The sequence below is a fragment of the Hermetia illucens genome, chromosome 5 (genome assembly GCF_905115235.1).
Source record: "Hermetia illucens chromosome 5, iHerIll2.2.curated.20191125, whole genome shotgun sequence".
NCBI classification, from domain to species: Eukaryota; Metazoa; Arthropoda; class Insecta; order Diptera; family Stratiomyidae; genus Hermetia; species Hermetia illucens.
Window position 1 is genome coordinate 68,580,586 of NC_051853.1, and position 14,531 is coordinate 68,595,116.

Consider the following 14,531-nt stretch of genomic DNA (forward strand, 5'->3'; position numbering starts at 1 on the left):
AGGGGTTGTTCCCACAGCAACGATCTCTGAATGTGACGCCAATGCCAGGGACTGAAGAGGAACTACTGAAGATCCGCCGCAGACTAGACGATAGTAAAGCCATGAGCCTGAACAGAGTACCGAAAAAGGCCCTTAAGCTTGTCGTAAAATCCAGACGAGATATGTTCACTGAGTTGTTCAAAGCGTGCATGTCCAAAGAGCAATTGCTTGCATCATGGAAACGGTAGAAGTTAGTATGATTGCATAGGTGCCCATGCCAGGCGAACCATCCCCATACAGACCCATATGTCTTCTGGACACCGTGGAGAAAATGTTTGAGTTGGTAATCTATAATATGGTAGATTACTCTTGGCTGTTGAGAGCCAAGGAGGCCATTCGGATTGGCACTATGGGTTCCGTAAAGCCATATCAACCATTGACGCCATTAAATTGATTACTGGTTTGGCAGAAGATAGAATTAACAAAGGGTAATACTGCGTAGTAGTGGCCCTGAACGTGTAGAATGTATACAATTCGGTCAAGAGGAGACTAATAAGGAAATCCCTGGTAAAGATTGGTATTCCCGCCTATCTCGCAGTTTTTGTCGATAGTTATTTAGCTCAAAGGAGGTTTTGGTGTGATACCGATGACGAACTCCAAAAGTACGTTTTCTACTGTCATAGTGGACCTACTGCTGTAGAACATCATGTACAACGATGTTCTTCATCTTCGCTTTTTAGAGGAAGTCACGGTGGTGGGTTACGCCGACGACATAGCACTGGTTGTGGTCGCCAGCCATCTCGAAGATGCTGAGCAATCAGTGCTGTAAAGGGTTGACCAGAGAATTCTGATCTGACACTTGCGGAAGGAAAATCGAAAAGTGGTCCTCATCACCAAGCGCCGCATTCAAATTGAAAACTATATTATCACTTCTAAGCCGGGCATCAAATAGGCGGGAAGCTCAGTTATAGGTAACACGTTCAAGGCTCTGGCAATGATGAGGCCGAACGTGGGAAGGCTACGGTATACCTCCAGGTTTCTTATAGCCAGGGTTGCGATCATACTCTATGCGACTCCTGTTTGGAGAGAAGTGTTATCAATATCAGTTAACACTAATAAACTGAGTGCAGTCTACTGGAAGACGGCCCTGAGGGTATATTCAGGACTGTTTCAGATGATGCAAAGTGAACTCACAGGCTCATTCCTGTTATCAAAGAATGAGATCAATTATCATCTTACCGTACGAGGCACGGAGAATATCGCCAGTACCTGCACTTGTTTAAGCTGAATACCTCACCTGATTATCCAAACTGCGAAGGAGCCCCAGAAGAGCCTGAGCATTGTTCTTCCAGTGTCCAAGGTTTGTAGAAGAAACGAGGGACTTAGAGGAGACTCTAGGAGAGGTCCTGGTAGTTCAATTCCATGATGGCATCTATCCAGAACAAACTGCAAAATGCAGAGAAGATGAGAAAAGCGCGGTTATATACGTCGCATATTAAAGAAAGGTGATCAAGCTAGAGTGAGCTGACTCCACCCGGTGATGCAATACTTTATGGTGTACCTGCGGGACATAGGAGGATTTGGGGGTGTTTTAGAAGGTAGAATTCCCGTACACAGGCGTGCCCAGGTTAGTCTCTTTTGAAGTTTTCCACCTCTTCAAGAAAAAAGAAGACAGGCAGCCAGATAGATCCACATTGGATCGATTTTAATAAGATTTTGTTTCACACAAATTCTTAAAGATCAACGGATTTTAATTGCAAATCAACGATATTCATTTGTAAGGTTTTGTGTAAAACAAAACCTTATTAAAATCGATTCAATGTCTGTCTGTCTGTCTGTCACACGCATTTTTCTCCAAAACGGCTAAACCGATCCAAACGAAATTTGGTGGACAGATGGGAACTATGAAATCCCACGCATACAGCAAGTGGCATAAATTTAGGTGGAGTTTAAAGGGGGGCTCCCCATACATGCAAAGGGGGGATTCAAAAATTTTTTTCACTGGATATAGTTGTGTAGGGTATCAAATGAAAGGTCTCGATTTGTACTTTGCGAAGCTGACATCAGTTTTGGCATAAATTGCAAAGTGCGTGATTAAGGAGTCAGAATGTACGCATTTGAAGTGAGACAGGACTCATTTTCGGAAACTACCCAACCCAAAAATCCGAAAAAAATCAGGGTGGTGCGCCTAGATGAAATCTAGGCCTCAAAATATGTCCCATTCCGATATATGCTAAAATAACCTTACTAATAGTATATTGGTGGTCAAAGGGTAGTATAGGTCCCGTGGCGAAACGTGGATTGGTACCCACGATGGAGCATAAAACCTGGGAAATGCCTGCTGAACCAACACCAACAGCTCTACTACCAAACCCTGTCTCCACCTCCACGTGGTGACCGCTGGGAGCTCTTTCTTGACGAAAAGCTGCAGACGGAGAAGGATGAAGGCGAGTCTCCCGCGCCTAAAAACGGGACAAATTGTACCAACTGGTCCTCCAGGTTGGGGGTTGGGTAGGGCTGACAACCCTACACGGAAAACAACCGTTACGAAGCCACAACAGGAGCCTCGGATAGGACGGATATTAAAACGACGGACCCGGCAACGACAAAGGAACAACGATTTGCGCATTTTCTCATGGAACGTGCGCTCCCTGTACAGAGATGAAGCTGATAAGCAGCTAGCCGATACCCTGTCCCAATATAGGGGTGATGTAACAGCGTTGCAAGAGATGCGATGGACAGGGACCGGTTTCCTGGAGAAGAGCCACTACACCATATATTATAGCGGCCATCCAGTAAACCATGTGCTCGGAGTAGGTTTCTTAGTCAGCCAAAAAATGAAACCTGCTGTTATCGGCTTTGAAAGTATAAGCGAACGGTTATGCACTCTGCGCTTGCGAGGCAAGTTTAGAAATATAAGCCTCATAAACGTTCACGCCCCTACAGAGGAGACTGCAGAGTCGGAGAAGGATACCTTCTACGAGGCAGTAGAAAGAACCCTCGAAGCCTGTCCCAGATATGATATCAAAATCATACTTGGGGATTTTAACAGCCAAGTAGGGAAGGAGCCCGTATTCAGGCGATACGTTGGCTCCCATAGCTTACACGAAAAAACAAATGATAACGGACTGCGGACTATTCAATTAGCAGGGTCACACGAAATGGTTGTTGGAAGTACCTGGTTTGCGCGGAAAGCGGTCCACAAACATACGTGGGCCTCTCCAGACGGGACCACTTTCAACCAAATTGACCACGTGTTGATCGAACGCCGCCACCTCTCAGCCTTGATGAATGTCAGAACATATAGGGGGGCCAATATAGACTCGGATCACTATCTCGTTGGCATGGTGCTCCGAGCTCGAATAACAATACCACCTAGAATCCCCTCTGACAATCAGGTGAGAGATAACACTGAAGCCATCCACAACACAACCCTCCGCGCACCTATAAGAGGGAAATGGATGCCGCAATAACCGCATTCAATAGAGGACCTGGAGATGAAGCATCAACTAATGATCTTCACAACCACCTGAAGAACGTTATCATGGATACGGCCACAAATATACTTGGCCCCAGCCGCAAAAGGAGTCGGAACGGCTGGTTTGACGATGAATGTAAGCTAGCAACGGAACGGAAGAATGCCGCATACCGAGTAATGTTGCATTCTCAAAGAACGCGGGCACGCGCAGAGACTTATCATGAACTCCGTCGAGCGGAGAAGCGGCTTCACAGACGGAAAAAGGAAGCCTGGGAGAACCAACAAGTCTGTGAACTAGAAAAGTACAGGGAGCAACCGCACCAGGCGCGGAAGTTTTACCAACAAGTCAGCAGGATGAAGCCTTATACACCTCGATGCTCATCCTGCCGAGACAAAGAGGGAAATCTGATTTCCGACAGAATGGGCATATTAGAGCGATGGATTGAGTACTTTGATGAGCTACTGAACAACCAGAACATCGGCGAGTTGGAGGTTCCGCCAAATGAAGACGACGGACAAATACTGCCACCACCAAGTTTAGGAGAAACAGTCCGTGCAATTCATCGGCTAAAAAATCATAAATCGCCAGGAGTCGATGGAATTACAGCCGAATTGGTTAATTATGGGGGCGACCAGTTACACCAAGTGGTTCATCAACTTGTGCTCAAGGTATGGGACAGCGAATCAATGCCTGACGATTGGCAACGAGGCATAATCTGTCTCATACATAAAAAGGGAGATATCACACAGTGCAGCAATTATAGAGGTATCACGTTGCTGAGTACCATCTATAAGATATTTTCCACTATCTTGCTAGGCCGGATAGCCCCATACGCCCAGAACATCATTGGCCCATACCAAAGAGGCTTCACTCCAGGCAAATCAGCAACAGATCAGATTTTCTCTCTGCGGCAGGCGATGGAAAAACTGTTGGAATATGGACAACAGTTGCACCATCTGTTCATCGACTTTAAAGTCGCCTATGATAGCATAGCCAGGGTAAAACTGTACACGGCCATGAGGGAATTCGGTATCCCGACGAAATTAATAAGACTGACTAGGCTGACCCTGACCAATGTGCGAGGCCAGATAAAAGCAGCAGGATCACTCTCAAGACCATTCGACATCAACAACGGTCTACGACAAGGGGATGCGCTATCATGCGTCCTCTTTAACCTGGCCCTCGAGAAGGTGATCCGTGATGCTGAGGTGAATGCAAGAGGTACGATCCTCTTCAAGTCCACCCAACTACTGGCCTATGCTGACGATATCGACATCATGGGAAGAACCACCCGAGACGTTCAAACTGCCTTCATCCAGATCGAGCAGGCGGCGCGAGATCTTGGGCTGCACATCAATGAAGGCAAGACAAAATACATGGTGGCAACGTCAGCACCGAAGACGAATCAACCAACAACATCAAACCGCACTGGTCAAACACAAACACGAAGAAGAATAAGGATAGGAGAATACAACTTTGAGACCGTTGACAATTTCTCCTATCTAGGGTCGAAAATCACAACCGATAACAACTACGATGATGAAATCCGCGCACGGTTGTTGTCAGCCAACAGAGCCTACTTCAGCTTACAAAGACTGTTCCGCTCGAAACGTCTCACCATAGGGTCAAAGCTCTTACTGTACAAGACTATGATCTTGCCAGTCCTCATGTATTCCTCGGAAACTTGGGTTCTTAGCAAGAAAAATTGCGAACTCTTGGCCGCGTTCGAGAGAAGAATCCTCCGAAGAATTTTTGGCCTCCTACATGAGGATGGACGATTCCGTAGCCTACACAATGACGAAATCTATGAGCGATACCATGACCGTCCGGTTGTGGATAAAATCCGGCTCAATAGGTTACGGTGGGCGGGTCACTTAATCCGTATGGATGAAGATGATCCCACCCGGAAAGTCTATAAGGGCAATATCTATGGTAGGAAAAGAAGACGAGGCAGACCCTGCCTAAGATGGAGCGATGGCGTGGGCCAGGACGCCAGACAGCTTTTAGGGATATCGAATTGGTGGACCTCGGCGCAAAACCGGGATGTCTGGAGTTCCTTATTAAGGCAGGCCTAGACCGGATACCGGTTGTTGCGCCGTTGATGATGATGAATAGTATATTACTACTTTTTAGAAATTTACTGAAAAACCCCTCTTAAATTCATCCTAGGACTTCCGAATGTACCAGCATAGAGGACAATATTTCGTATATATGTGCTAAATTTCATAGAAATCAGGCAATTAACGCCAAAGTTATAGCAGTTCAAACTTAGCAATTTCGCGCGAAATTCCTGCTTCCAAAGCCATGCAAATCAGATGCTGACATCATAATTACCCGGAATAATTGACATTCGCCTGGAATATTCAAGTCACATTTATGAAGAATCTATTTATCTGCAGCCCTTTTTAAGGTTTTGTGTAAAATATTTATGTGAAATTTAATATTCGAGAGATGTCCCATTCCGGTATCTGCTCAAAAAATTTACTAATAGTATATTATCAACTTTTAGAAATAGACTAAAAAACTCCCCTTAAGTTCATCCTAAGTGTACTAAATTTTGCAACGACACTCTATGTCTATGTCTATGACAGCCTCGTGCATACACATGCCAGGTTTCATGAAAATCCAACTATTAGTGGGAAAGTTATAGCAGTTCAAACTTATCAATTTCGTGCTAATTAACAGCATCCTAAGCCATACAAATAAGATGCTGACGTCATAATTAACGAGAATAATTAAAATTCCAGTGAAATATTAAAATTCCATTCAAGAAGAAACTAATTCTCCCTAGCCCTTTTTTATATTTGATGTTGGTTAAATTGTTTTCATTCGCTAATAATATTAAACTCAAAGCGTGAAGCGTATGAGGTTGACCATTATCAACACAGGGCTTTCCATCAAATGTTTTATTTAAATCGCTTTCTAGAAAATAGAGGGCAATGGAATTTTTAGCTATATTACACGGAGCTGTCGTGCACTCGTCGCTCCTCACATCTTTTTCTTTTTCTTCAGCCTTCAGTTCACAAGCGGGGTCGGCTCGTGATGATCGGTTTCGTCATTTTATTTTATCAAATGCCTCATCAGGATGTAATCGCGAGATCTTTAAATCCCTATCCAGCGTATCAAGCCACCATTGTTTTGGCCGGTTTTTTGGTTGCTTACCATTGCTTTCGATGTTCTGATCAATGCTAGTTGTTGAATTCTCGTTAGCGTGAATTACGTGACCACACCATCGAAAACGCCTCTCTTGCAGTTTTCCCACGATCGATGCAAACCCATATCGATCGCGGATATTCTCATTTGAGACGTAATCAAAACGTGTCACGCCACCAGTGCAATGCAACATCTTCGTCCCCATTACCGCAAGACGCCGTTCATTGTCCTTTATAGTCGGCCAACACTCAGAACTATAGAGAGTGGCAGACAGACGACATTACAGTAAATTTTAGATTTAGGACGTGCGCTGATACGTCGATTACAAAGAACACCAGTTGGGGAATGCCACTTCATCCAGGTTGCATTAATGCGTGAAACAATCTCATTACGCAGTTCTCTATTGGTTGATAGCGTTGACTCGAGATTTTTAAATCGCTGAGTTCAGGCAATGGCAGTAACCAATGGAGAACTACGTTATGCTCTTCACATAGGGAAACACAAAACCTTTTATACCTGAAACGTCAAGCTTCCGGTTTCCCGACTTGTTAATGTTATTTATTCAATTCTGGCTGGATCGGATTGGAAAACTATTGAATCACATTGAGGCAATTTTCGGCAAAAGCTTCCGGAAATCGTTTTTTGAGGAGATGTGCCGCTTATGTAGTTCGAGCAAATAATGCAGATGTCTATGTGGTTTATATGCCAATTATATAAAGTTGGCATGGATGTTATACAATAACCATTCTCGTGGCGAAGAGGAAGTAAGCTTAGGGTCGCTGTCCTCCTGAAAGACAAAAGGTTGTTGTATGCCTAAGTTGGCATTTTGTAATAAGTGATAGGCACAGCACCCTAAAATATATTTTTTTCCGTTTTCTAGTCAATAAATGTTGATCTACTCAGTCTAATCACTTTGAAGCCCTCACTTATCTGATTCCCCCACCATGCTTGACATGTAAGTCGCATATAAACATATTCTGTCCTACTAGCTGAGTGATTAGAGCAGCAAAATGAATATCAAAAGTCTAAGATTTGTATTGCACCTTCTTTCACAAAAATCGGACGACTATGAAACTTCGCTATTCAATACAATACTCTGCGCTAAAGTGAAACTCTCCACCCATGAATGTCATGGCATCTTCCTCTAATGTCGTAGCGCTTTTGAACGGAATTTTCTGTGAATTGTGAATTGAGGTCGCTTTGTATTTTAACTATCTATATCCGTACGGGGTCGCTCCATTTTATGTTTGATTTTATACCTTTTATGACGTGGTGGACAGCACTCACCAAAGTTGCTACTTTGCTTTTGCGATTGCGATTCATTCACAAAACGTGATATTGCCAAATATTAACTGTCTTTCGGTTTTTTTGTGAAAAGTATCATTTTGACTAAAAACGTACTGAAAAATGGGGAAAGTACTCAAGTATTGATGAACATCAAAAAGTGTTGAATTTAGTGCTTTTGGTACCAAAAAGTCAGCACTGTCTACATGTTATTTACTATCCACGGCACAGATCAGTGGCAGCAGACTGTAACCTTCTCGGGAAGTCCTAAAGGTAGCTGAAATGTCAATGCGCAAATTTTAGGGGTAAATGTCAACCACTTATAATCCGCACTGATTTTGAAGGAAGCATATCCACAGTTACATAAGGAGTGTAATTCCACTTATAAAATGAACTTTATTGAATTTACATTCATAACAGTTAATTTGCATATCTAGTTTGATTATAAATTATGGAACAACAAAATGCACCATGTTAACATCTTTTTGTTTGTCTTTCAGATTTGGCACAGAACCCATAAGGTAAGTTATATTTTATTGCTTTCTGTTCATGTGTGTAATCATTTTTTGCAGTAATAACTGCAAAACCGAACTTGATCAATTAAAATTCTTAGTCCAGTAGTTTCCCTCCTCCCTTACTGCACTTTTTGCATTGCTTTGGCCTTGTGCACTTGTAATCGCTGCTCAAAATCGCCTTACGTCCTTACATAATAGCCTGTAATTGTATTTTCAACATCAGAGGCTACGGGTATAGCTCTGACGTATGTAGGTACAATCAGTTCATCATTTTCCATCTTGATTTGCCAGATGGTTGGTCATCAAACGCTCGCCATGACATCAGTGATTGGCATTCAATTAGCCGATGATTGGTATCTCCTAGGAGCCGGGCTGACACTATGCATCGCAGGCCTACAAACTACCACATCATAACATATCAACTGAAGCACGTAATCATAGTTGCCAACGCCAAGATGACAACAGGAGTACGAACTGGGGAAACTAAGGCAGTAAATGAAGTAGAGAAATTAAACGCTGAGTGCACGTAGGCATCTTTATGTTAATGGCAACTAGAGGTCTGGTACTCTCAGGCTTTCATCTCAATCCAAGGTAGGTGCGCCCTGATGCGCACCGAACGCGGTTTTCTTTGCCTTTTTATGCATGTTATAATTTCAGCTTTGGTGGAATGTGGTTCCATTACTGCTAATTTATATGTACTCGTATGGTAATAAGCGATGTTCCTAGAGCACTTTGTATTAGCGATGTGGAGAGATCGTTTTCTATAACGCGTGCAATTCTTGAACATCGATCGACCATGTAAAATGCAATTAAACCCCTTGAATTTGGCTTAGGAATCTGGTTAAAATGGTGCAAGGATATACACACGTACGCATTCAGATGTGCATACTTATGGGTAAGGGGTTTTCATCTGTATATCTGCATTCACTCAAAATATAATTCAGCAGAATTGTTGTCCCCCTCCGCATTCCACCATGCTTCCTTCTGCAATTATGTAAAACATTTCCCACACAAATTTCGTTGAAAAAACCTCAGAAAGTAAATCTCGTGGCTCACAAAAAAGTAGGAAAACACGAGTTGTTCCTTGCAGTTTACACCAATTCAGACCCAGCACAAAGTTGACTACCGACGACAACAATATCATAACAATTAAAATTCATTCAATATTAAGCCCTCTTTTGTCCTCCCGACTAATTTCAGAGCAGCTCTCCCATTGTGCAATGCAAACTTTTCCTTTTCACTTTATTTCCCGAGAAATTTGAATTTCGCGCAATAGTCGCCTGCAAAACATACATTTACATTTCGTTTTCTCTGGGTAATGGCAAATATTGCTGGAGTCATTCAAGTTGAGGTTACTACTCCATTCCATTTGTGTACACTCTTCCAGTGTTTTTCATCGCTCGACTTTTGCTCAATCTGGACCATATTCACGCTCGGCATGTGTGCTGATGGTAACAAGGGAGACATACAGACGTGATAAATCATTTCACTAATGGGGAATATAACTTGGAATTTATTTTGGAAATGTTCGAAACTACTGTCCTGCCGCGCCCTTTCTCTCAATTTTTACTTCCCTACATCCGTCGGTGGCTCCCGACGATCCGTCCCGAATGGTGAGACTCCCAAAGAAAAAATGGAAATTCTGTCAGCAAAAGGGGGAAAACGCATTTTACATAGACATCCTGCTCCGACCGCTCCGTGGAAACAAATAATAAATTGTCAAAGTTTTAAGCATGAATGGCACCCGGGTGGTTTCACAATAGCTACCTACCCACCCGACCAGCCACATCATATAATTTGACGGGAAGAGCAATGATTCATTCGGTCATGGACGCGCTAGTACAGTACGAGTGCTGCTTCCCTTTGGTGGCGGAGTTTGTTTTTCTGTGTTTTTTACTTGGATCTTTCTGTTTTACTCAGCATATGCATGTATATTTATGACGTCCTTTTCTCTGCTACTCAAAAATTTATCTTACAAATGTGCGGGGTTAGTACACACTTGATCAATGCATCTTGAGATGTTGCATATGAAACAAGATGCAACCCGGGCGGGAACCTTGAGGCTCTCTATGAAGTTAGCAACTGTTTAGCATATTAAGCAAAGTATAATGTCGGAAGAGGATTAAAGAAATGCAAAATGTAGCCGGGGGCTGCAACAGATAGTGCTCTCGTTTGAAGTACGTACGAAAGAGGACTATTAAGAATTTTATTACAATGATGAAATCCTGTAGAATATGCACTTGAACGAATTTAGCGAGGAGTCTAGGCTTTTCATCATTAAGTCGCCCAGATTCATGTCTTACCTTCAATTATTTTTATTTGCTTGCTCATCCAATTACTTTTCTGGACATATATAGAAGTTCACCTGTAGCTCTTGAGGAAGAATAGATGGTCTGGCTTTATCAGCGATTCCTCATTGTCGGTCTAATATTTTCCTCATTGAATTTCTTTTCACTCATCTTGTTGGAAAAGTCTCTGTGCAGACAGTGCTGGTAGTAACTGCTTCACTCCACAGAAGATTATGGTGGAAGCTTTAGTTATAGATAATATTTTCTACTTTGAAAACCACTTTAGTATTAACTATGACTAATACCCCCGATAGCTAGGGAAGCTAGGGAGTGATGGGACGTTCATACGTCTAGGAACTCAGGTTCATTATACTAGTGTGTGTGTGTATGCGGTGGGGGAGAGGCAAAGCCTCTAATCACTCAGACCTCAGTGGTCCATTGTACTCGATTCCCTCGTCTAATGGAATATCCCGGAATCGTTGATGTATCGCAGGATTTTCGTTAGTGGATGTGATGCTACCCAGTGTAGTTGAAGCACATCAGCACCAAAAATCTGATGCCTGTTGCGTCCACAGGCGTGGCACTCCAATAGGAAATGCCACATGGATCTCGCTTCCTCATTACAGGACGTATCATTTTGAGAAATTCCTATTCTAAACTTATGTTCAACTAGTGAATTATGGCCAGTCAGAATTCCAACAATATTCCTGCAAGTCTTATTGCTTTTTGACAGTCAAGGCTTCTGATAAACGTAATTGTTGGTTCCGGTCCAGGCATGGGGGAAATTGAACCCCTTTTGCTCCGAGATTTCATTCTCTCTACACCACAAGACCAAGAGTAGTTTCATCGTGTTGAATTTGGAAATGAAGTTCGATAGACAGATTTCTACATGCCCTGATCGATTTTTGAAGTGACCAAAGGACAGCTCAACGCTTTCAATGCAACTTGACTATCGCTACGGATTGCGATGTGCCTGCCCGTAATCGCCCACGTTGCTGCCCCTAGGATCGTATGCACCTTAAACTGAAAGACCATTGCACAACATCCCAAGAGAAAAGCTCGCTTCTCGTTTTTATTCGGGAGGAAGACTTCGCCTCCAGAACCCTGTTCTGTTTTTGAGCCGTTGGTGTAGAATACGTCATTACATCCTGGCACGCATTCTTCTACTACGTCCCGGTTTTCACTTTGTTACAACATAACTTCATCCCTTCATATCGCCAATGTTTCCCCATAGATCTAATCGAATTAGTCGATGAGCTGCTTTCATTGCAGTCCGCTGGATAAACAAATCCGTGTGCTGCAATTTCAGTACTGCATTTCGAGCTACGCCGCATGGTATTCTAGCGGCATCGGTAATAGTCAGTCACACGTGCATTGTAGCTAGTTTACAGTGAAAACTTTTTTGTTTCATATACCCATACACATATATCCACATTTCTACCTGAGGCCTAAGTTCCCATGTCGAGGCAAAGGTGTGAGAGCCCCTTTCATCTTTGTCTCCACATGTATGTTCCAGGGAAACTTCTTATCTAGAATAACTCCCAGATATTTCACTTTTCCGGGGAGTTAAACGGTTATACCTCTCATCTCTGGAAGCAAAGACTATTCAGTTTCCTCCATTGTGGTTTTGTTTGTATTCGCTGAAAGTCTATGCCTGGGACACCGACTGTCAATCAAATTAACGGTGCGATGATCCGTTCCGAGATCTCGACCAACAATTAGCAGTCGAACGCCCCCTCAATGTCCACGACCACCCCATCGCGTACTCGCCTTTCATAATTGTGTCCTCTGTCTTTAAAACCAAAAACTGAAGAGCAGACTCTCAGGAGTTTCTACAGTGGCAAGCCTGTTGGCTTTCATTTAGTGGATGCAATCTTAGCGCCTTCGTACGAATGTGACCCTCAACCAGTCTCTCCAGACATTTAAACAAAATTATGTTAAGCTGATTTGTCTGTCAACTCTGGAGTTGATGAAAGTTTCATCCAGATTGCATGACTTGCTAACCTTGTTAAGGACTCTGCGCATCCTGGAAGTCGCCCTTTTTCACACTACTTCCAATAGGAGTTTCTCTTAGAACATTTTACGAGATTCTTATATTCACGCTGTAAGTTCTGGAAATTTAACCAGTCTTTATACTTACCGCTTTTACAAGCACGAATCAGTGGCCGTCTGGTTGATTTGATGGAATCATTTTATCGCTTTGGCCTCGAATGAATGTGTGCACTTCAGAGTTTTCAATTCAATTCTTCTATCACCGAAGGAGTCCTAAGTCACCTTGTTGCAAGGAAGTTCATTGAACTTTATTGAATTCGTTTTCCTAGGATTGCGTCTTTGTATTACAGACTGTTCGCCCGCAATAGTCACATTAAATCCGATAGCTAATCGATGACTTGACAGTGAGACTTCGCCTAGCACCCGAAAGTCTGTAGTCAACTCTAGCACCTATCAAGTACTGATTGTTAGGTCAGTTACTTCACTTCTTCTCGACGCCATGAACGTAGGGGCGAGTCCTACCTTTGCTGTCATAAGACCAGCTGAATGGATGAAATCAAATAGCTTCTCCCCTCTGGGATTGCTTTTATTAAAGCCCCAACAAATATGATGAGCACTCTATTAATCTATTAAGAGTTTAGGGCCACTTTATTCTGCATAGATACCAAAGTTCTTGTGTCGGTAGAGGACACAAGGTATCATAGGGTAAATAAGCAGAGGCAACTACGATGTTTTTAGTCTGGCCATTAATATAGAATTGTAAGTTAATCGTAACTAGGTCCTGGGAACAGAACACTCTCAACATAGTTGCTACTAACCGCCTTGACATCAGGATACAAGCTCTGTCTTATAGATCTTTCATCGTAAAAGATCCTAGTTCTCTTTACTGATTCAATGTCACAGATTCTATCAAATCGAACTCATGGCTCTTCCATTAGAAAAGTGTAGAGGTAGTCCTGCAAATTTGTCAACCTGGCTGCCAGCACTTAGGAGCAGGCTTTGGCATGCTGCAGGTTAATTTGACCAATCTTTACGCTGTTCGACATAACAGTTTTCTATTGTGTAATGGAAAACTGTTAGAAGCGTGTGCTACAGGCAGCGTGTTGCCAGAGAGTCGATCCCTTCGTGTTTGATTTCTCTGAAAATAGCCGTAATTGGAGGTACAGCAGTCACATAGGTCTCATCTCATTACGCAGAGCATTCGTCCGTTTTCCGCCAAACCCCTTCACTGATTTGCGTTGTCCGGTTTTCATACAAACTGGCATCACGTCAGTTCCATTCACGTCTATGACTTCTGGAGGATAGTAAATGCTCCCTCTGATATTTTCCATCCTAGGACGAAACTCCCACAGCAGCGATCAGAAATGAGGCTGCGGCTTATGAACATGTTGTCTTCCTTCCCGCCTTCGTGGCCATATTCCTACCACCAGTTTTGTTGAGCTCTCTCTCGTTGATTTGATTACCTCCCGGCACACCGGTCCTAATCCCCGCGGGACGGCCGGATGTAGACACTGCATTGCCCAATAGAGATGTGTTGTGATTATGTTTTTTCCGCGCATTACCGCTGATACGCTGGTGCATCCAGTGTGTGTCTCACCTAAGTTACTAGTTTGTCCCACCTTCCGTCAGAGATTCCACTTTTTTGCGTTCGATTTCTCTGGACATTATCGCGCTTAGTGGTGTGGCCACGTCCAAAATCCTTCGCCTTCTCTCGCAGTGTCTTTCTCTGCCGTCGACTTGGAACCTTCCATGTCATGGTTAAGGTCGATCCTCAGCTTTCAGACGTCGCAAAATGTGATTGATTTGCAGAAAGATAGTAGTACCCCTACTTGCATACCGCG

General features: G+C 43.2%; 1 protein-coding gene across 1 annotated transcript in view; it reads left to right on the forward strand.

Moving 5' to 3' along the window:
- Positions 1-14,531, forward strand: part of LOC119657570 (irregular chiasm C-roughest protein) — a 269,666-nt gene that overhangs the window by 107,778 nt on the left and 147,357 nt on the right. The window contains exon 3 of the mRNA XM_038064531.1: positions 8,396-8,416. The gene's annotated coding sequence lies outside the window, so the exon portion shown is untranslated. The remainder of the gene's footprint in view (positions 1-8,395; positions 8,417-14,531) is intronic.